This window comes from Gopherus evgoodei, chromosome 1, assembly GCF_007399415.2.
Source record: "Gopherus evgoodei ecotype Sinaloan lineage chromosome 1, rGopEvg1_v1.p, whole genome shotgun sequence".
NCBI lineage: Eukaryota > Metazoa > Chordata > Testudines > Testudinidae > Gopherus > Gopherus evgoodei.
Window position 1 is genome coordinate 184,748,246 of NC_044322.1, and position 22,372 is coordinate 184,770,617.

Consider the following 22,372-nt stretch of genomic DNA (forward strand, 5'->3'; position numbering starts at 1 on the left):
ATTTCCTGGCTGACCCAATGAATTACACTGTGATCTCAGACAAATCACTTCACTTCTTTATACCTGAGTTTACACATCTATAAAATGGACATAATAAATACAGGAGTGTGGGTAAATATTGGAACAAGTATTTTAATAAATATTCATAGCGTAAAGCTGCTTTTGCTAGACATACCTAACCTGTGTACCCTAATTCTCAGCAGTGCAACAGTGCACAACAGAAGAGTCTGATAATTAATTAATACAGCTGTGACGCTGACCAACCAGGTACCAGCTCTTGCCAAGGCTTTAGGCCTCAGTCAAACACTGACAAATTCATTGTTTGAAACCAGTCTGTTTCACCTGTGTGTTAGTAAGGTTAAGATGGATATTTGTAGGCCGTCAGGCTACCCTGCTTGCTTGGCATATATTTTCTTATGGGTTTTATCATAATAAAATTATAGATTTGTACTCGAGTATTTTTGGCTGTAACCCAAGGAATCTACAGGACACATCCTGTATGTTGAGCTAAAGTAAATTGGTGTATATATGCTTGTGACCTGGAGCTATGAAACAGAAGCAGAGATCTCTTGGTTAGCCATAAAAGACATTCATAGCTGACAGATTACTACAACCGTTGTCATCTTTTGAAACCACAGACTAACTCATTTGTGTATATTATACATACACACACACTTGCTTTAACCTTATAATAACTCATTTCTTTTCTTAGCTAATAAATCCTTAGACAATTTACTATAGGATTGGCTGCAATCATTGTTTTTGGTATGAGACTGAAAGTTCAAATTGACCTGGGATAAGTGACCAGTCCTCTAGGACTGTGAACACCTGAATATTTTATCATATTTGAAGTATAGCAACCATCTAGCACTAAGTCCTGGGTAGCAAGATAGTCTCCTTGGGCACTCCAGTCTATCTGTGACTCAATGGTAAGACTGTTATCAGGGCTGGCTCCAGGTTTTTTGCCGCCTCAAGCAAAAAAACCAAAACAAAACAAAAACCTCTCTGATAGCGCAACTGCTGAAGCAAAAAACCCCCAAACCTCCTGGAATGCCGCCCCTGGAATTGTGCCACCCCAATCATGTGCTTGTTTACTGGTGCCTAGACCCGGTCCTGACTGTTTTAGTGCTTTAGAAGTTCACAGCTGATATTTGGTTGGTAAAATTAATTATAGAATATACAACTTGTCTGGGGTCTCTGCCCTGCTTCTTGACAGTTGCCCTGAGATTGGTATTCATGGTTGTGAACCACTCCTGACAGCAACCCTCTAAATATGCTGCTGTCCTGGACACCCTCTGATATACCTGCATATGCGCTTTTAAAAAGATCATCATGCAGCCTTACTATGTGGAGAGGAAAAACAGTTGCATTTCCTTGTACTGTATTTGTAATCATGCAAATACACCAGTCCTTGAGCAAAGGTGATGAAAATAACTAAGTTCCAGGTCACTGATTTCTCTTCCACTGGGAAAATGACCTGTGTGTCTCCAAGATCTGTTACTGCTTGGTAGAGAGGTAATGCCCTTAAATGGAAAGTGAGGCCTTGTCACATACACAGTCCTGGTAGAGCTCCCTCTGGCATGTCACTCACTGCTTTGCTGTGTTTGGTTTGGAGGCTCTCTCATTGGGCCCTGTGTACTTTAAGCCTCCTGAGTCATACGGGAGACCAGTCACTGCCCCTGGCTGGAGTCTCTAGAAACACTTTTGAAGTGCAGATCTTCTGTCTAGCACCCTTTTCTTGAGAGTAGAGACTACACACAGGAAGGAGTCAATTGCCTAGCCCTCGGGACTAGTGCTGACCCCTCAGATTCCATTGTAGCTTAAACACACTGTTCCTTGGAGTTCTCTCTTGTGGATAATTTGGGTTTACAATTCGCCTCTTCACAGGCACAGGACAGGGAAAGTGAACAGAGGGACTTTGCACAGGATTCGGAACACTGTTTTTCTTTGCTTAGGTAGAATGTACAGATCTATATAAAATAAACATGCTTGTATGCCTTTCCCTGCCTCAGTTTTCTCATCACTCTAGAGATGTAATTGGAGTTAGGGCAGGGTCCTCCAAGGAGTCCAGGTTTGCCCTCCTTCAAATGATTTCTCTTCAGAATTATGGAGTCCCCCTCTCATGCCTGAACGTAGCTTCCTTTTGCCTTGGCTGGTCCCATAGTTAAACCAGATCCCAGTTGCTACAAAAGCATACCTGTTCCTTCCCCTCTCCTGTCTAAAGCTTCTTGTGTCTCTCTGAATGTATATGTTCCACTCCCAACAACTGGTTGCTTTGCTTTGCTGCTGGGGGGTTGGTTGCTCCCCCTCCCTGCAGAGAGATGGAGGAACAAGCTTCTCCCAACTTCAGCCAACCCATTATTCCAAGGTGTTTCCACTCAAATAGACAACTCAAGATCTAACCACTAACCTTGGTCTGGCAGAGATGTGCTACAACCCCTCTCGACATTGACTTAGAGGCAATCCATGATACACAATTTCAGATAACTCTAGAATATCAAACGGAATTGATAAACTGTAAATAGATTCCCCAAATCATCACAGGGTTCAAAAGATTAGGTTTTTTTTCTGCTGTGATCATTGAAGTTTTGGCTAAAAATCAACTGTTGATCAGATGAAGGACAATCCATAGTGGAAGGGCATAATGACTTGTGGAACTTTAAACCAATGATATCAATTGTTCACACCCATGCCCAGAAAGAAGGGAATTCACTCGCTGTGGCTTCTCATACAAAAATAATGCTGTGCAGGATTATGGGCATGAAAATTATGTCACTGATACAAGTGGTGAGTTTTGTTATCACTGTGCTATTCTATTAGTCTTATTCAAACAAAGATGAAACTTTTGTTTGATCTTCCAGAAGCTGTGGCATATACTGTGGCTTAAACACCTATTAGTACATAACATCAGAAAGGTTCTTTCACAAGCAAAGAACACATGCCACACACACAGAAACCCATAATGTGCAGGAGAACAAAAATATCAAAGGGTTAAATTGATTTCTAGTTACAAGCATCAGAGTGTAGAGCCTGCTTCACTATCCATGCTTAATAGGTCTGCTAAATCTCTTGTGATCCATGGGCCCAGATGACAGTAATATTCTCTGATGGCTATAATTTAGACTATATATGATGCCTATACATATGTATTACAGCTGTGCTACAGCCTTGCTTGTTCATGCTGTTGTTTCCAATATACAGTAGAGAGTTTAAAAAGCTTTCCACACAAAGACTAACTTCGGTCTATCAGTTTATTCAGTAACAAAATAAAATATATTTCCAGTGTAACTGTTATACATCCTCATATGCATTAACAACCACAGTATATTTAGGAAAGTGCAGAGTCCGCAGCTGCTACTATGGAACATGATCAGTAGCTATTGTTCAACTGCCATCTAAAAGGCCTATTGGGATTGTTCAGCTTCATGTCACTCAGTTGGTTTCCACTTTCTTCCCATTCTACATAGTAGAGCTGCTGAGCTTTTAAAAGTGCACGTGCCGTAGCCTTGGGGTGTTCAGGGCAGTAGCATATCTAGGGGGTTGCAGTCATTAATTATCAGACTTTTCTGTTGTGCACAGTTGCACTGCTGAGAATTAGGGATTATACAGGCAAGGTAGGTCTAGCAAAAGCAGCTTTATGCTATGCATATTTAGCACAGTCTGCCAACATCCTGGTCAACAGATCTTAGGGACTATTCAAATTCAGAAGTAGAGAAAAGCTGCAGATACTCAGAGGGTCTTGGCAATCAAATTCAGTCAGTATCTCCAGGGGAGGCCTTTAGCTTCAGTAACTACTGTCAAATGTCGGAATTCTTGAAGCCTCTATGTTGCTCTAAGCTTTACATAAAGAGAGGGCACGCTTCACAGAATCATAGAAATTGGAGCTAGGAAAAAACCTAGTAAGTCATTCTGTCCTTCCCTCTACAGGGACTTTTATCTACTGAGTACTCGAGTGCTCTGTGAAGTTTCCTTTTAAATAACTCCAGGGATAGGCCAGCCATCACTTCCTAAAGGAGACCATTCCACAAGCTAATAAAACTTCTTGTTTCAAGTTTTTCTTGATATTCAGCTTCAGTTGTCCTTTGCTCAATTTCACATCATGCCAATTAAACCCTGTTGGCTTGCCCCAAACATTTCATATCCTACAGTGTTTATAACCTTCAGATACTTGTACTTGGCTACTGTATGTCCCAATTAGTCATTGGGTTGCCAACCAATATAGTAAAAGAATAAAACATCTCTCCTAGTAAGTCCAGCACGCCATCTCTTAGAGAGTCTATGATTTCCTTCCAAGTTGTTGTCAACTTTATGCTATACATGTAATACTCTAGTCTGGTATCACTAGTTCCATGCAGAGAGAATGACTATCACCTCCCTGGGCCATGAGACATGATGCCTTAGTATATCAAAATTATATTTTTGACAACCTCCAAACACACACTACCTCCTGCCCCCAACCACAACAGACCCTTCTCCTCCTTCTCAGTTATGACCCTCAAATGTTATAAATAATAATTTATCAGCACATTTGTCAAAAACTTGTCTCTACAGCAAGTTAGGGGGTGGCAAGCCAGAGTGTGAATCTATAGCATGCTAGCTTGCCATGCACGACCTCTCCCTGTGCAGCTTGCTACAGCATACTATGCCAAAGCACAATTTTCAACTTCTAATGTGCTGTAGCAGGGTCAGGCAGCTGGTTAGCATGAGGCAAGCTAGTGCACTATAGATTCACATTCTGGTTTGCCACTTACTAACTCGCTGTGTGGACAAGCCCCAAGATTGGCCACTAGTGTTCCAGCCCAAATGAGTATGAACTCAAAACAGTTACAAATACATGGTTTCTAGAAATATCACTTTTAAAGTCATGTTACCAAAAATACTCTCAATTATTTACTCACTGATCTCCCAGTCAAATGCCTTTCTCTTACAATTCTATGCTCACTCTGTTACTGCCTCACTTCAATGGCCTCTGTGGAAGCTGCTGTTCAATTTATACCCAGAAGAATGACTAATTGCAAAAAAGAAAAGAAGAAGGGAAAATGTTTTGGACTGAGGGGCTGTAGGACTGGATGTACAGTTTGCACACAAAATAAAGCTCTGTTCTCTGATTTACTTCCTAGGCTGTTCACTGGCAGCCTCTGCAAATGATATTTGTTTCTGTTCAATATTGTGAATTCATCAGGATCTCTGCAGAAGAATAATAGGAATCAGACAGAGCATTTCCTATCTGTAAGAAAAATATGGTTTATGTTGCCCAGTTAGATCTAAATTTTTAAGTAGGACCTCCGATTTTTCAAAAGAAAAACTAGAGCAGGACACTAGCTAAAGTGTCTGTCAGTTAAACAGATAACTTGTAAATCCAGTCAAATAGCTAAAAGGCATTGCACTGTCAAATCACCAGACTGCAGATCCCTGGCCCTTTGGTTTGCTGTTTTTTAGAGGAGGATGCAAACTGTTTAGCTTTCCCAAGCTCTCCCCCTCCATCTGCCTACTGACCCATGCAGCTGCCTGAGCATCCGCTACACTGGAAGTTTCATGCCTGCCTTGATACGAAAAAGTAAAGTGCTCCAATGACAGCAGCTTCACTAGGATTGACAATAGAATGATGGGGAAGACAAAGCATCATATCTGTTTGGATAGCTGAGAATTAGACAAGGAAAACTCGGCGAAAAGCTGGGGACTGTGATTGTCACTGACAATGTCCTAAGAGGGGAAAAAAAAAGAGAAGAAAAAAAAGTAGGAAGTCCAGGAACAATGCTGCCGTCTGTTTCATCATTAGAAATGGGGGACTATTTATTTTAGGGATATGCACCAAGTAATACCTAAATAGTCTATGTTAGAGTGCACTCTTAAAGGATTCACGCGCCCAAGTGCGTGGTGCATTCCACTGACCCTGGTTTGTAATGCCATGCATCCTCAGTTTTCCCACTCATATTTGGTTCATCCCAGCAGCCAGGGAAAGTACATTCCGGATGATAATGGAGCATGCTTTTCTTGGCTCCTCAGAGGGTATCAGAACAGATTGCAAGTGGCCTTTTTTTTACTAGAATTATTTACAGCAGTATCAGTATCCTGTATCCCTATATGATAGTTTTTCCCAAATGTTCATGCAGGTAATTTTCTAAAGAGGCATCTGCTGATTTGATGAGCCTCAGCAAGGTTTCCTGAGGCAAGAAAGCCAGCAGAAATAGTAAGCACAACAAAATGGAAACCGGACAACTTTATACTTTAACTTACTTCACTAGAGTAAAATCAGCATACCGGACTCTATGTAAAAAACCCCCAGATAAGAAACCCAATAACCCCCCAAGCCAAAAATTATGCGACTTATCTCTGGTGATTCAATGTTTCAAGAATTTGAGGATATTCTCAGATAAACATTTTCTGAATTAACAAAGCTTCAGATAAGATGAAGGATGTTTCCCATGACAGCCGCAATTGCGTTACAGCCTTTGTACCTCTTTAAAGTATAATGGTTCTGTTTTGCATCTGTGAGCAGCTCCAGCATTCTTTCAGATATAACTTAGATTTTGGAAGGTAAGCTATTAGAATCCCTGATTGAGCTCAGAAAATGGGTAGGACCTTTAAAGACAATAAATCAAGTAGCTCTATCCAAACAAAGAAATCTTATCCATCATAAACCCTGGATTCCTTCCTATGTGGCAAAACATAAATTCCCATAATGACGGGAGAGACTTTGTCCCCCATTGTTGCCTTACAAAGATAGCTCCATTCACTTCAGTCCTGCAGACTGCACTCTGGAGCTGAACTGGGCAAAAAAAATCAAAGACTCCTCATATTTTTGGGAAACTCAAAGTTTAAGGTAGATGGTCTAGTCTATTCAATAATAATAAATAATAATAATCCCTTTAATCACAGACAGCTCAATAGTACAATATTTACCGCTGGTAAATTTCAGAACAATTTGAAGCCAGTTATAATTGTAGCAAAATCTGAGTGGTCTTTATGTGCAGTTTCATTGTGCTGCAGTTGACAATGCCATAGTTAAGAATCTGTGAGCAATAAAATTATAAAACTACTAAAAAGAGGCTTAGAACTGCAGCATAAATATATTTCTCTGGACAGAAATGCTACAAAAGGTCTCTGAATAGGACGCTTGCAAGTGTCCCTCTCAACACACACAAACATCCCTCATCTGTCTGAAAACAGACATGTAATCTCTCTCCTGAACCCAGAAAAACCCAATCAACCAACCAAAAAGACAAAAAAAAAACCAACAATAAACTCAGCAAAACCCTAAAACAATTATAGTTGTTCAAGAGGTTGCTATGAGAGGCAGTGTGGTCGAATGGATAGCATACTTGTCCAGAGAGCTGGGTTCTATTCCTCTACAATCCATTGTGTGACCCTGGGCCCAATCATTTAACCTCTGTTTCCTCTCCCACCCTGTCTTGAACAAGTGGACTGCAAGTTCTTGGCAAGACTGTCCCTTTCTATGTGTTGGTACACTGCCTGATCTCAGCTGGGATCTTTGGGCACTACTACAGTGGAAATAATAATAGGTAAATATTCCAACAAAGTCTTAGCAAAGTTAGAGAATCCTTCCTTAACCCTTCAGCCATCTCATGAAGTCTACAATAATGGATTTTGCTGTCTGCACATTACTTCATTCACATCCATCAACCTCCACATTCATGCCTTGCCCCTTGACTTCTACACAAAAACTGCAGCTTATAACACTGATATTTGACAAGAAAATCCTAAAAGCCAGACAATTCCCAGGAAACATTGACCACCCCCAGGGTAAAGCAGAGTGAATTACTGATATATATATTTTGGTTCAGCCAAAAAAACCAAAATACCACAGAACCATAGGCCTGGAAGGGACCTCGAGAGATCATCCCTGCACTGATGACAGGACTAAGTATTATCTAGACCATCTCTGGAAGGTGTTTGTCTAACCTGTGCTTAAAAATCTCCAATGATGGAGACTCCACAACCTTCCTAGGCAATTTCTTCCAGTGCTAAATCACGCTGAGAGCTAATGTCCAACCTAAACCTCTCTTGCTGCAATTTAAGCCCATTGCTTCTTGTCCTAACCTAAGAGGTTAAGGAGAACATTTTTTCTCCCTCCTTCTTCTAACTGTTATATCCCCTCTCAGTCTTCTCTTCAGACTAAAGTAACCCATTTGTTATGGAAACCTTCCCTCACAGGTCATGTTTCCTAGATTTTAATAATTTCTGTTGCTCTTTTCTGGACTTTCTCCTGAAATGTAGTGTCCAGAACTGGACACAATACTCCAGTTGAGGTCTAATCAGTGCAGAGTAGAGCAGAAGAATTACTTCTCGTGTCTTGCTTACAACACTTCTGCTAATGCATCCCAGAACGATGTTTGCTTCTATTTATTTATTTTTTTTGCTCGCAATAGGGTTAAGCTGTTGACACATATTTAGCTTTTGATCCACTATGATCCCCAGATCTCTTTCTGTAGTACTTCTTCATAAGCAGTCATTTCCCATTTTGTACATGTGAAATTGATTGTTCCTTCCTAAGTAGAATATTCTGCATTTATTATCCATATTGAATTTCATCCTACTTACTTCAGACCATTTTTCCAGTTTGTCCAGATAATTTTGAATTTTAATCATATTCACAAGGGCGGCTCTAGGTATTTTGCTGCCCCAAGCACGGCAAGCAGGCTGCCTTCGGCGGCTTGCCTGTGGGAGGTCCCCAGTTCTGCAGATTTGGCGGCACACCTGCGGGTGGTCCATTGAAGCTGCAGGACCAGCGGACCCTCCGCAGGCATGCAGCCAAAGGCAACCTGCCCACCGCCCTCATGGCGAGCGGCAGAGCATCTCCCATGGCTAGCCGTCCCAAGCACGTGCTTGGTGTGCTGGTGTCTGGAGCCATCCCGACTGTTCACCAAAGTACTTGCAACCCCTACAAGGTTGGTGTCACCCACAAGCTTTCTAAGGCCTGGTCTACACTACGTGTTTATATTGATTTTAGCAGCATTAAACTGATTTAACGCCGCACCCGACCACACTACGAGGCCCTTTAAATTGATATAAAGGGCTCTTTAAATCGGTTTCTGTACTCCTCCTCAACGAGAGGAGTAGCGCTAAAATCGGTATTATCATATCGGATTAGGGTTAGTGTGGCCGCAAATCGATGGTATTGGCCTCCGGGCCGTATCCCACAGTGCACCACTGACAGCTCTGGACAGGTATCTGGCCAGGTAGACAGGAAGAGCCCGCGAACTTTTGAATTTCATTTCCTGTTTGGCTAGCGTGGAGAGCTCACCATCACAGGAGACCACGCAGAGCTCATCAGCACAGGTAACAATGCAGTCTCCTGAGAATCGAAAAAGAGCTCCAGCATGGACCACACGGGAGGTACTGGATCTGATCGCTATATGGGGAGAGGATTCAGTGCTAACAGAACTCCGGTCCAAAAGACAAAATGAAAAAACATTTGAAAAAATTTCCAAGGCCATGATGGAGAAAGGCCACACCAGGGACTCAGTGCAGTGCAGAGTGAAAGTGAAGGAGCTCAGACAGGCCTACCAGAAAACCAAAGAAGCATACGGAAGGTCCAGGGCAGGGCCAAAAACATGCTGCTTCTACACTGAGCTGCATGCAATTCTAGGGGGCTGTGCCACCACTACCCCTCCCCCCGTCCTTGGATTCCATGGTGGGGGTTGTAATCTCAGCCATGCCTGAGGATTATGTGGATGGGGAACGTGAGGAGGAGGAAGAGGAGGACGAACTTGCAGAGAGCACACAGCACTCTGTCAGCCCCAACAGCCAGGATCTTTTTCTGACCCAGACGGAATTACTGTCCCAGCCCTCCCAACCCACTAGCCCAGACAGTGAAGCCATGGAAGTCTCCTCTGGTGAGTGTACCTTTGTAAATATAAAACATGGTTTTAAAAGCAAGCTTTTTTTAATAATTGATTTGCCCTGAGGGCTTGGAACGCATTCGCGGGCAGTAAAGTTACTGGAAAAGTTTGTTAACATGTCTGGGGATGGAGCGGAAATTCTCCAGGGACATCTCCATGAAGCGCTCCTGGAGGTACTCCAAAAGCCTTTGCAGAAGGTTTCTGGGCAAGGCAGCCTTGTTCCGTCCACCATGGTAGGACACTTTACCACGCCATGCATGTAGCAAGTAATCGGGTATCATTGCATGACAAAGCATAGTTGCATATGATCCTGGTGATTGCTGGCATTCAAGAAACATCATTTCTTTATCTCGCTCTGTTATCCTCAGCAGAGTGATATCGTTCATGGTAACCTGGTTGAAATTCAGGAATTTAATTAAGGGGACAGAGATGGCCTTTTTCCTACAGGGGTGTTTGCCTGTTGCTTACAAGAAATCCTTCCTTGCATGTAGCCAAGCAGGGGGAGGGGAGGAAGGATAGCACTGAGCTTTCTCACCTTTGGCTAGCAGGAATCTTCCCAGCTACCAGCCACTTGGTGGGGGGGAAGAGGGGTGATTAGCAGTGATCTTCCATGATACCAGGCATGCAGTGGGGGGAGGGGGGGTAAAGCTATCATCCTAGAGAACTGGGGGGGGGGGTGGCTTCTGCAAATGGAAGTGAAGGCTGCAGAAGCCGAAAGACAATGGCTTACCATGGCCGCATGCAAGCTGAATTCTGATGCCCGGACCTGCGTCTGTGAGATCTCTAACACCAGAGCCCAGGCACTCAAAATTAAGATGCAAAATGCGACCTTGCAGTGAAATCACTTGTGCTGTGTAAGGTGAATAATGTTGTTCACTGTGAAAGAGTATCACCATTGTTCTCTAAAATGTATCTTTTTAAATACTTCTCTCCCTTTTTTCCCTCCCTCATGCAGCTGCCTTTTCAAGCCTTCCTACTCCATCCCAAAGGCTAGCTCAGATAAGGGGGAGGAAGAAGAGGACGCGAGACAAAATGTTCTCGGAAATCATGGAAGTAACCTGCAATGAAAGAGCTCATCTGAATCAGTGGAAGGATGTGGTATCACATTACAGGAAAGATGCCAGTGAACGTGAGGACAGGAGGGACGCTCGAGATGAGAGGTGTAGGCAGGAAGATCAGTGGTGGTGGGATGAAACGCTGGGGCTGCTGCGTGATCAAACTGACATCCTCCGATGTCTGGTGGAGCTTCAGGAAGAGCAGCGAGGTCACAGAGTGCCGCTGCGGCCCCTGTGTCACCACCCTCAGTACTCACCATGTTCCATATCTTCCTCACCCAGACATGTAAGAACACGTGGGGGAAGGCTTTTTGCACTCATCCACTCCACCCCCGTGGACAGCCCAACCAAAAGGCTGTCATTACACTGAAATGATTTTAGTGGCCTTTTCCTTCCCTCCTATCCTCCTCCCAAACCGCACCTGGGCTACCTTGTCAGTTCTCTCCCTCTTTTTATAATGACCTTTTAAATAAGGAATACATGATTTTTAAACGATAGTGACTTTATTTCCTTAAGCAAGCTGTAATTGAAGGGAGAGGGTGGGTTGCTTACATGGAATGAGTCAATCAAGGGGGTGGGGTTCATCAAGGGGAAATAAACACAGCAGTCACACCGTACCCTGGCCTGTGATGAAACTCGTTTTCAAAGCTTCTCTGATGCGCACTGCTTCCCGGTGTTCTCTTCTGATCACCCTGGTGTCTGGTTGCGCGTAATCAACGGCCAGGTGATTTGCCTCAGCCTCCCACCCCACCATAAAGGTCTCCCCCTTACTCTCACAGAGATTGTGGAGCACACAGCAAGCAGCAATAACAAAGGGGACATTTTGGCTGAGGTCTGAGCGAATGAGTAACGTGCACCAGCGCGCCTTTAAACGGCCAAATGCACATTCTACCACCATTCTGAACTTGCTCAGCCTGTGGTTGAACAGCTCCTGACTACTGTCCAGGCTGCCTGTGTATGGCTTCATGAGCCATGGCATCAAGGGGTAGACTGGATCCCCCAGGATAACCACAGGCATTTCAACATCCCCAACTGTTATTTTCTGGTCTGGGAAGTAAGTCCCTTGCTGCAGCATTTTAAACAGAGCAGTGCTTCTGAAGATGCGAGCGTCATGAAACCTTCCTGGCCATCCTACGTGGATGTTGGTGAAATGTCCCTTGTGATCCACCAGTGCTTGCAGCACCATTGAAAACTACCCCTTGCAGTTACGTACTGGGTGGCCTGGTGCCAAAATAGGGACATGGGTTCCATCTATCGCCCTCCCACAGTTAGGGAATCCCATTGCAGCAAAGCCATCCACTATGGCCTGCATGTTTCCTAGAGTCACAATCTTTTGTAGCAGCAGCTTAGTGATTGCTTTGGCTACTTGCATCACAGCAGCCCCCACAGTAGATTTTCCCACTCCAAATTGATTCCCGACTGACCGGTAGCTGTCTGGCATTGCAAGCTTCCACAGGGCTATTGCCACTCACTTCTCAACTGTGAGGGCTGCTCTCATCTTGGTATTATGGCATTTCAGGGCAGGGGAAAGCAAGTCACAAAGTTCCATGAAAGTGCTCTTATGCATGCGAAAGTTTCGCAGCCACTGCAAAACTATGTGGTCCCGCCAGTCTGTGCTTGTTTCCCGGGCCCAAAATCGGCGTTCAATGGGTAGAACCTGCCCCATTACCAGCAGGAGCTTCAAATCGCAGGGGCCCACGGTTTGAGAGAATTCAGTGTCCATGTCCTCATCACTCTCGTCACCGCGCTGCCATAGCCGCCGCCTCCTCCTCGCCTGGCTTTGTAGTTCATGGTTCACCATAGACTGCACGAGAATGCGTGAGGTGTTTACAACATTTATGATCGCAGTGTTGATCTGAGCGGGGTCCATGCTTGCTGTGCTATGGCGCCTGCATAGTTCACCCAGGAAAAAAGGCGCGAAACGGTCTGTATCAAAAGCCTTACTAAAGTCATGGCATAACAAATTTATCAGTTCCCTCTTATCCACAAGGCTTGTCTGCTGCTTTCACTTAGGGAGGGGTGAGGCTGTACTCAGAACCACCCGCGACAATGATTTTTGCCCATCAGGCACTGGGCTCTCAACCCAGAATTCCAAGGGGTGGGGGGAGACTGTGGAAACTATGGGATAGCTACGAGATAGCTACCCTCAGTGCAACGCTCCAGAAATCGACACTAGTCTCGGACCATGGATGCACACCACCGAATTAATGTGCCTAGTGTGGCCGCGTGCAATCGACTTCATACTATCTGTTTTATAAAACCGGTTTATGTTAAATTGGAATTATCCCATAGTGTAGACGTACCCTAAGTGTACTCTCTATGCTGTTATCAAAATCATTGATGAAGATTTCAAGAGAATTGGACCCAGACCTGGTCCCTTCTGAACCTCACTAGACATGCCCTTCCAGCTTGATTGTGAGCCACTGAAAGCTACTCTCTGAGAATAGTTTTCCAACCAGTTATTCAATCATCTTGTAGTAGCTCCATCTAGTCTGTGTTTCCCTAGTTTGTGTATGAGAAGGTCATGCGAGACAGTATCAAAAGCCTTACTAAAGTCATGGCATAACAAATTTATCTGTTCCCCCTTATCCACAAGGCTTGTTACCCTGGCAAAGAAAGCTATCAGGTTGGTTTGATGTGATTTGTTCTTGAAAAATCCATGCTGACTGTTACTTATCACCTTACTATTTTCTATTATCAGAATATCCGAGACTCATAGACTTTAAGGCCAGAAGGGATCATTATGATCATCTAGTCTGACCTCCTGCACAATGCAGGCCACAGAAGCTCACCCATCCACTTCAATAACAAACCTCTAATCTATGTCTGAGTTATTGAAGTCCTCAAATTGTGGTTTGAAGACCTCAAGCTGCAGAAAATCCTTCAGCAAGTGACCCGTGCCCCATGCTGCAGAGGAAGGCAAAAAACCTCCAGGGCCTCTGCCTATCTGCCCTGGAGGAAAATTCCTTCCCGACCCCAAATATGGCGATCAGTTAAATCCTGAGCATGCGGGTAAGACTCACCAGCCAGCACCCAGGAAAGAATTCTCTATAGTAACTCAGATCCCATCTCATCTAACATCCCATCATAGACCACTGGGCATACTTACCTGCTGATAATCAAAGATTAATTGCCATATTAATTGCCAAAATTAGGCTATCCCATCATACCATCCCTTCCATAAACTTATCGAGCTTAGTCTTAAAGCCAGATATGTCTTTTGCCCCTACTACTCCCCTTGGAAGGCTGTTCCAGAACTTCACTCCTCTAATGGTTAGAAACCTTCATCTAATTTCAAGTCTAAACTTCCTAATGTCCAGTTTATATCAATTTGTTCTTGTGTCCACATTGGTACTAAACTTAAATAATTCCTCTCTCTCCCTAATATTTATCCCTCTGATATATTTATAAAGAGCAATCATAACCCCCCTCAACCTTCTTTTGGTTAGGCTAAACAAGCCAAGCTCTGAGTCTCCTTTCATAAGACAGGTTTTCCATTCCTCAGATCATCCTAGTAGCCCTTCTCTGTACCTTTTCCAGTCTGAATTCATCCTTCTTAAACATGGGAGACCAGAATTGCACACAGGATTCCAGATGAGGTCTCACCAGTGCCTTGTATAACGGCACTAACACCTTGGAATGTCAGCAAGTCCTGTCAGCTTCAGAAAGCTGTGTGTGTAAATCTGTCCCCCTTATAATTTTATAGCCCAGTGGTTAGGGCAGTTGCCTGGGATGTGGGAGACCCATGTTTGAATCCCCACTTTGGAGCAGGGACTTAACTCAGGTCATTAGCCTTCTCAGTGAGCAGCCTAATCACAAAGCTATAGGCTATTCAGGAAAGAGCATGGGGGTGGTTGCTCTCTCAGTTTCTCCTGATGAAGCTGTTCCACTTTATATAACTAAAGTATTCGCTGAGCCAAAGAAAGTCAGAATGATTTTATGGATGCATGATTAAGGTGCTCAACATGGGAGGCAGGAAATGTGGATTCAAATCTTCACTCTCCCAGATTCAGAGGAGGGATTTGATTTTAAAGAAACATAGTGTTATTCAACAACAGGGAAATCCCCTTTAGAACTTGTGAGATTTTAAGACTTTTTTATAGGCTTTTGCCAGCATGATGAGGGACATTTTACCTGAATAACTTGCATAAATTCTTGTGCATTCACATGACATATACCTGTTAATGTTATTTCAGAATAGTTTTTGTTGGGAAGATGATCTAATATGCCTAAAGAAACTGGCAGACCAACTTTGAAGTAAATTATTGATGAATGCCTGAGGAAAACACGCTTTCAGCCAAACCAGAAATACAAAGAGACTAGAGTTAACCACACTTCCTTTTTCAAAGCTGGCCAGAATGGAAGAAGATGAATATAATTTATTGAATGTTTTTGAAACTCAAAAATGAATCAAAACGTTTGGGGAAAGATGACTGCGACAAATTGTTGCTTTAGCTAAACCAATTCATCCATCATTTTAAGCTATTGACTTTTAAGGCCATAGCTATACAATGGAAGAACTGAAAGGTTGGGTCATATTATTTCATTTTAGTTTATTTTGATTGCTCCTTTTTGACACCTGCATACACACATGCATGCACACACAGAACTACTTTCTTTTCCTTCTGGGTGCGAAAGTTAAAGGGAAAGTTAATCATCTCTATGTCAGCTTGTCAGAATTCCATCTCTTTTCCCATCCTGCTAAGATTCCAGATAAAATGGCACCATCTATCAGGAGTTAAGGAAGCAAAGGATTGTGAAATGTCAGTATAAGATCAGACTCCACACCCTAAGCCTCCATTTAGACTTAAAACGGTCAGCTTCCAACCCAGATAAGATTGCCCATAACACAAATAAAATGTAGGATGAAGGATAAGAGAAGATAAAGGATTTTGACCAAATGAATTACTGGAGAATAGTTTTCCCTTGTCATTCGTCCCATCATGCAGAAGATGAAGTGAGAAAATGTAGGAGCTTACTTACAAGGTAGTCTGGAAAAGTTTTTCAGCTAAATTTCCCTCCCACTTCTATGGACATTTAGCAGCACACTGGTAAAGTATGAGACAAGCACCAGATTTCCAGTGTGGTTCATTCATCTCCCTCAGTCCAAGAAGTCACTTTTTACTGTTGAGTCTGGCCCTTCTATTAAGGAATCAGGTTAATGTATTGCTCTAGTCAATGACTGCTTGTTTTCTGCTAAGTGGTGCCATAACACTAATTGTCTGGAATCTTCTGCAGGAAAAGACAAGATAGGGACAGATAAATAAGTCTCTAGATAACACAATGAGTTTTTTTGTTTCATTGTGGTTTTTGGGTCAGTATTTGATTTGGTGTTTCCTTTGTTTGGTTACATGAAAAAAGTCAAGCTGAGCCCAAAGACAAGGAGGGGTCCTGTTGTTATGGGGGCATCTTTTTGTTTCGTGTGTGTGAGAGAGAGATATGTCACGTATTAGAAGAACACAACAACATTGGCGTTTATTAATGATGCAAGGGGTCAGTCTATTGGAGTTAGGAAAGCCTGCAACTTCCAAAAAAAAAAAAAAAGCCTAAATTCATTGAATGCACCCAAGTGAAGATTCAGGTCAGAGGTCACTAGGAACAGAAAGCATGAAGAAACCTGCAAACAAAAGGCAATGAAGTGAGGGAGCTGAACCATGGAACGCACAGTGAGGGCCATTTCATCTTCTCGTGCTATTTAAAAGCTTACAGTGTACAATCTTTTAATCACATCAATGAGCACTTATGGCCAACATGACTCAAGTGAGTAAGAGCTCCACAATTGGTCTCTAAAGTCGGTAAGGGATTTCAAACACAGAGTAGAAAAGAGGGAAAAAGCTAGCAATCTCTGGCTGCTGAGAATTCAAGAAGCAAGTGAACACTACTTCTCAAGACACAGATAAGTTTCAGGAAGTGGCTGTTAGATTTGTTTCTCTGGTGTGTGTGTTGCAGATTATTCGTGTGTGAAGGCTCCTAAACGAAAAGACTCAATATAATTAGCACTCAAGAGTGATGCTGGTGGTTTATGTGCCCAACACGTTTTTCTGCCCAGAGCAACAGCCCATCAAAAGTTGGACTTCACTGAAGTTGTCACACAGTGCACAGCCCTCTTAGGAACAGGGAGGGCATGAGGAGGTTGAAAGTCAATGGCAAGGCCTGGGACTGGTGCCAAGAATCTTGTGAGTGACCAGACTTAAACTGAATTTTAACTACCAAATGTACATGTTCAGGTCTCCAGAAGAAGCTGTTTCTTTCGTATGGGTGAGGTAGATAGAGGCAGCTGTTGAAATGGAATCGACTGCATCAAACAACCCTGTGAGCTGATTTAATTCAAATTGGACTCTCTTATTCCTTCATTTTTGCCTCAGAATGGAGTGAGGGGGATGCAGGTGGCTGATAAAAATATATCACTCAGTCATAAGGGTAAAGAAAAATTCAAACAAACAGGAATTTAGTCTTTCAGGGAGAAAATTAACAATGAAACATAGTACTGGACACTCAGCAGGTCTGAATCAGAATAGTTCTATTGTGGTCAAAGTAGCGATGCCAATTTACATCAGCTGAGGCCCACACTATTTTAGCAGATTTAGGGCCAGAATTTGCTCTTAGCTAAGCCAGCACAAATCCAGCACAGTGCTATTAACTTCAAATTTAAATTAAATTAAAATCTAGCCCATAGTGAATATCAAATATATATCCCATAAGCATCCCATAATATATTTTAAAAATGTCACAACATTTATCTATTTACACTCCCAAAAAACTACATTAAAAAGACATGAAGGTTGAAAAGTCAAAAGTTTAGAAAAGCCAGAATTAAAGGTTGCCGTTGCCCTTGCCCACCTTAGTTCAGCCCCCTTGTGTCTGAGCATTATGCCATAGTTTAAATACATTATCACATTCTATTTCCCCACTCCCCACCCCACAAGATCCCTGCCTCATTCAGTGCACAGAGCCTCAGCTGGCATAAAATTAATGTGGATTCTTTCAACTTCATTGGAACTACACCACTTTTCACCAATTGAGGATCTGACCCAAGATATCAATTGAACCAAAAGCAAGAAATAAATACATCATTGCTTCCTTCTCCAGCATCTATCCTGTCTCCACTGACTGTCTGAGTGTCTGCTTTTAGTTTCTAGGTGCCTGTTTCTAGTTGCGGTCTCTATATAAGAGGGATTCTGACAACTTTGCGCAGCAACTTTTACTTCTTAATATATTCCTTAAACAGAAAGTTAAGAATAAAGGAACAGTGCAGATAAGTAAAACATTTTGTCTCAAACCTCCAGGAGAAACAAAATTTTAGGTGTTTTCCAAGTATAGTGACAGATGTTGCTATGCTGACAAGTTAACAATTGCTCAGTCTATGTCTGTATTGAAAGGGAAGCTGAAGTTTTAAAGTGTTATTCTGTTCTGAGAAGGGAATGTAAAAATAGTACCGGGGAGGCTTCATGTGTGTGTCTCAGTGATTTCCAGATCAAACATGCAAAGTTCACAACTAAAAGAATCTTTTCTAACAATCAGTTAAGAAAGATGGGTTCTTTCTTAATGTGTGTTATATCATTCTCATAATGCCAAACCAGCAACTCCCTTGTCTTGAAATTGTTCCCCTATTGTCACCTAAGCATATCAATTGATATCAGTGGGTTTGCACAGGTGTAGCTATTTGAAATTCAAAAATTCTTGGCCATGATGCACAAGAATAGAATGAATCCAGCTGACTTTGTCTCTCTTTGTCTTGGCTGTGCAAAGCTGAAGAAAACAAAAAGTGTTTTTTGTTACTGCAATAAGCAAGAATGAATGCTAAACACAGACAGTGAGCAGAACTGAATAAGAGGTTGTGAATTTTACATGCTTTTGTCTCAGGAAAGCCATACTTCAAACTAAAAACACAATTGTCATAAACAGATGGTTAAGGATTAATGCCTCTTTTACCTGTAAAGGGTTAAAAAGTTCACCTAGCCTAGCTAACACCTGACCAAAGGAACCAATGGGGGAAACAAGATGTTTGAAAAGGAAGGAGGGACATTTTTCCTTTGTTTAGAGTTTCAGTTTCAGCCAGAGTGAAAGAGATCAAGGAACCAGCCTACTTATCAGAGTAGTAAGTTTTAGAAAGGAATAAATAGGTTTGTTTATTTCTTTGTAACCTATCTTATGCAGTTAGAGGTAGAATCAAATTGGGTATTTTTTTGTGTAACTAAATTTGTGCCCAGGGGAACATCCTCTGTGTTTTAAATCTGTTGTCTGTGAGAGTAGCTGGTATGCTAATCTCTCCCAGAGGGTTTTCTTTTACCTTTCTTTTCTTTAATTAAAAGCCTTTTTCTTAATACCTGATTGATTTTTTACCTTGTTTTTAGATCCAAGGAGGTTGGATCTGGATCCATTAGGAGTTGGTGGGAGAAAGGAGAGGGGGATGGTTAATTTCTCCTTGTTTTAAGATCCAAGGGACTGGATCTGGACTCACCAGGGAATTGGTGAAGGAGTCTCCCAAGGCTACCCAGGGAAGGGAAGGTATTGAGGGGAAAGGGAATGATCCAGACACTGAAAATTCTGGATGGTGGCAGCGATACCAGATCTAAGCTAGTAATTAAGCTTAGAAGTGTCCATGCAGGTCCCCATATCTGTACCCTAAAGTTCAGAGTGGAGAAGAAACCTTGACAACAATAAATAGGCATCTTCCCATTAAAGTGTGGCCAAGATACCATGCAGATGAATCTCACCCTAGAAGTCACTGGATCAAGCTGAAGTCTTTTGCAGAACTTCTCACTTTCTTCCACTCTATGCAGATCTGATAGAAGGTTTGTACAACTATGAACTGGGTTTGTTGGTGAGTCAATACCGTCAAACTGAATGAGTTTGGAAAATTGTTGCTAATTTCTGACTAGCCCTACTTACAGTCTAAGAAGACAAGACAGATAAACCAAATTAGGGATACAACCTGCAAGCACTTCTTTGAGGTTATAAAAATGTCAGGACTTAGCAGGATGCTAAGGGATAGGTGAAAAATCTTACATTGAATGCTTTGCCCCACTCCAGTTTTAAAAAGTTTGGGACGACACTAAAAAAAGGCAATTGTGCTACTTCCACAAAGGGATAAAGGAGCCCAAATCCCATATTTTGATCCTTAAAACCCCCAATTCAGCTGCCATCTAACCCTGTAGGCACTTGAATTCCTTCGGCACCGAATTTTCTGCTGGAGTCCTGTAGGCACCTACATTTCTGATGCTAGGCATACACAGATAAGTTCTGATCCCTGTGCACTCATCTAATGTGTAAGCCCCAATGGGATCCTCAAGTTATGCACTGCAGTGACTATCTCATCTACAGGGCCTGAAATGATAGGCATGCCTGTGATGTTATCTGATTAAAATATGACCACATAGATCATTGTTGCTATCACTGTTATATAATTGCAACAAATCTTGTGCATAGTACGTCAGATAAGGTGTCTATGAAAAAGTTATGATTTGCTGAATATGATTATCCTATTTGTATGCATATATCATTTTTGTATTTGAAGTTATAAATATTAACTATGTACCTGTATTTCAAATGTGTTCCTGTGGTAACACTCACAAGTATTTAGTCAGCACATTGTAAAGGGACTACTCAAATCGAATGGCCCATCAAGGAACACTTAACTCACAATGGACCATGAAAGATGCCTATCTACATCTAATGGACTTTCCTGTGAACGTTCTAGCTAGAGTATGGGTGATAGCCTCTGCTATGACTCAATGGAGTATGCAAGGGCATGTGACACTAAACTCCATCTTTTATCTGTATTTTTCCATGAGCTGTGCTGAAGGCTTTGTTTGAAACAGTGGGTTTCCCTCCACATGTTAAAAGCTATAAAAGGTCCTAGAAACATCTCCATTTTGCTTCTTTCCTGCTCTGATCTCTGAATTATGAATTTATACTAATGGGAGCATTCTAATCAAGGGATTGAGGATCTTTCAATGATTTGGGATGTACGCCCTGTCATAAACAGATAATCAAGGTTAATAGAACAGAGGTATTTCATGTCTCTTTTGCCTGTAAAGGGTTAAGTTCAGTGAGCCTGGCTGTCACCTGACCAGAGGACCAATCAGAGGACAGGATACTTTCAAATCTTGAGGGAGGGAAGTTTTTGTGTGTGCTGTTAGTTTTTGGTTGTTGTTCACTCTGGGGGGCTCAGAGGGACCAGATGTGCAACCAGGTTTCTCTCCAATACAGGCTCTTATAAGTTCAGAATAGTGAGTACTAGGTAGATAAAGTGAGTTAGGCTTATGTTCAAATGTGTATTTGGCTGGAAGGAGTTCAAATGTGTATTTTGCTGAAAGGATTTTTATTTGTACTTGTATACTTAGGCTAGGAGGGTATTCCCAGTGTCTATAGCTGAAAGACCCTGTAACATATTCCATCTTAAATTTAGAAAAAACAGTAAAAAATTCTTTGTTTCTTTAATTAAAAGCTTTTCTTGTTTAAGAACCTGGATTGTTTTTTTATTCTGGTGAGACCCCAGGGGACTGGGTCTGGATTCACCAGGGAATTGGTGGGGAGAAAGGAGGGAAGGGGGACAGAAAGGTTGATTTCTCTCTGTGTTAGGATTACTTTCTCAGGGAGAGTCGGGGGGGGGGGGGGAAGGTGGATTTTCCTCTCTGTTGTAAGATTCAAGGAGTTTGAATCACAGTGATCTTCCATGGTAACCCAGGGAGGGGAAGCCTGGGAGAGGCAACGGTGAGGAAAAGGGTTTACTTTCCTTGTTAAGATCCAGAGGGTCTGGGGGTTCCCCAGGCAAGGTTTTGGGGGGGACCAGAGTGTACCAGGCACTGGAATTCCTGGTTGGTGGCAGCGTTACAAGTACTAAGCTGGTAATTGAGCTTAAAGGAATTCATGCTGGTACCCCATCTTTTGGATGCTAAGGTTCAGAGTGGGGAATTATACCATGACACGCCCTATTTCTCAGCAGCTTATCTTGAATTTTGTGTTCTCAGTTGTGACCCACTGAGGCACAGTGACAATGCCCAGAGTACAAAAATGGAAGAGTGGCATTGCCATCTCCACCACCCCTTTATAGTCCTCAGCCCAGTAGTTAGGGCCCTCACCTGCAATGAGAGACAACTATGTTCAAATTCCTGCTCCATATCAAATGAACCCAGGTGTAATGGTGCTGGAACCCACCTGGCATGGATGCCCCCTTTCTGGCCAGGTGTGAGCCTGCTTTTCTTTCAGTTCTTACAACAGGGTGGCACCTGCTTGCTTGTGTCTCACCACTCTCAGTTGATGGTTGTTTGGCAGGTCTTCAGTGTCTCAGCCTTTTGGGTCACATGTTGTCCCTCCCTTCTGGGGTATCAAATCTCTAGATTTTTGTCATGGGCCTGGTATGGGGCCATATCACCAAAGCTTCTGGCACTGGAGGCACTGCCTTCTTTAACAGCCCAACAGGGGCCCATCTCAGTATTCTCAGTGTCCTGT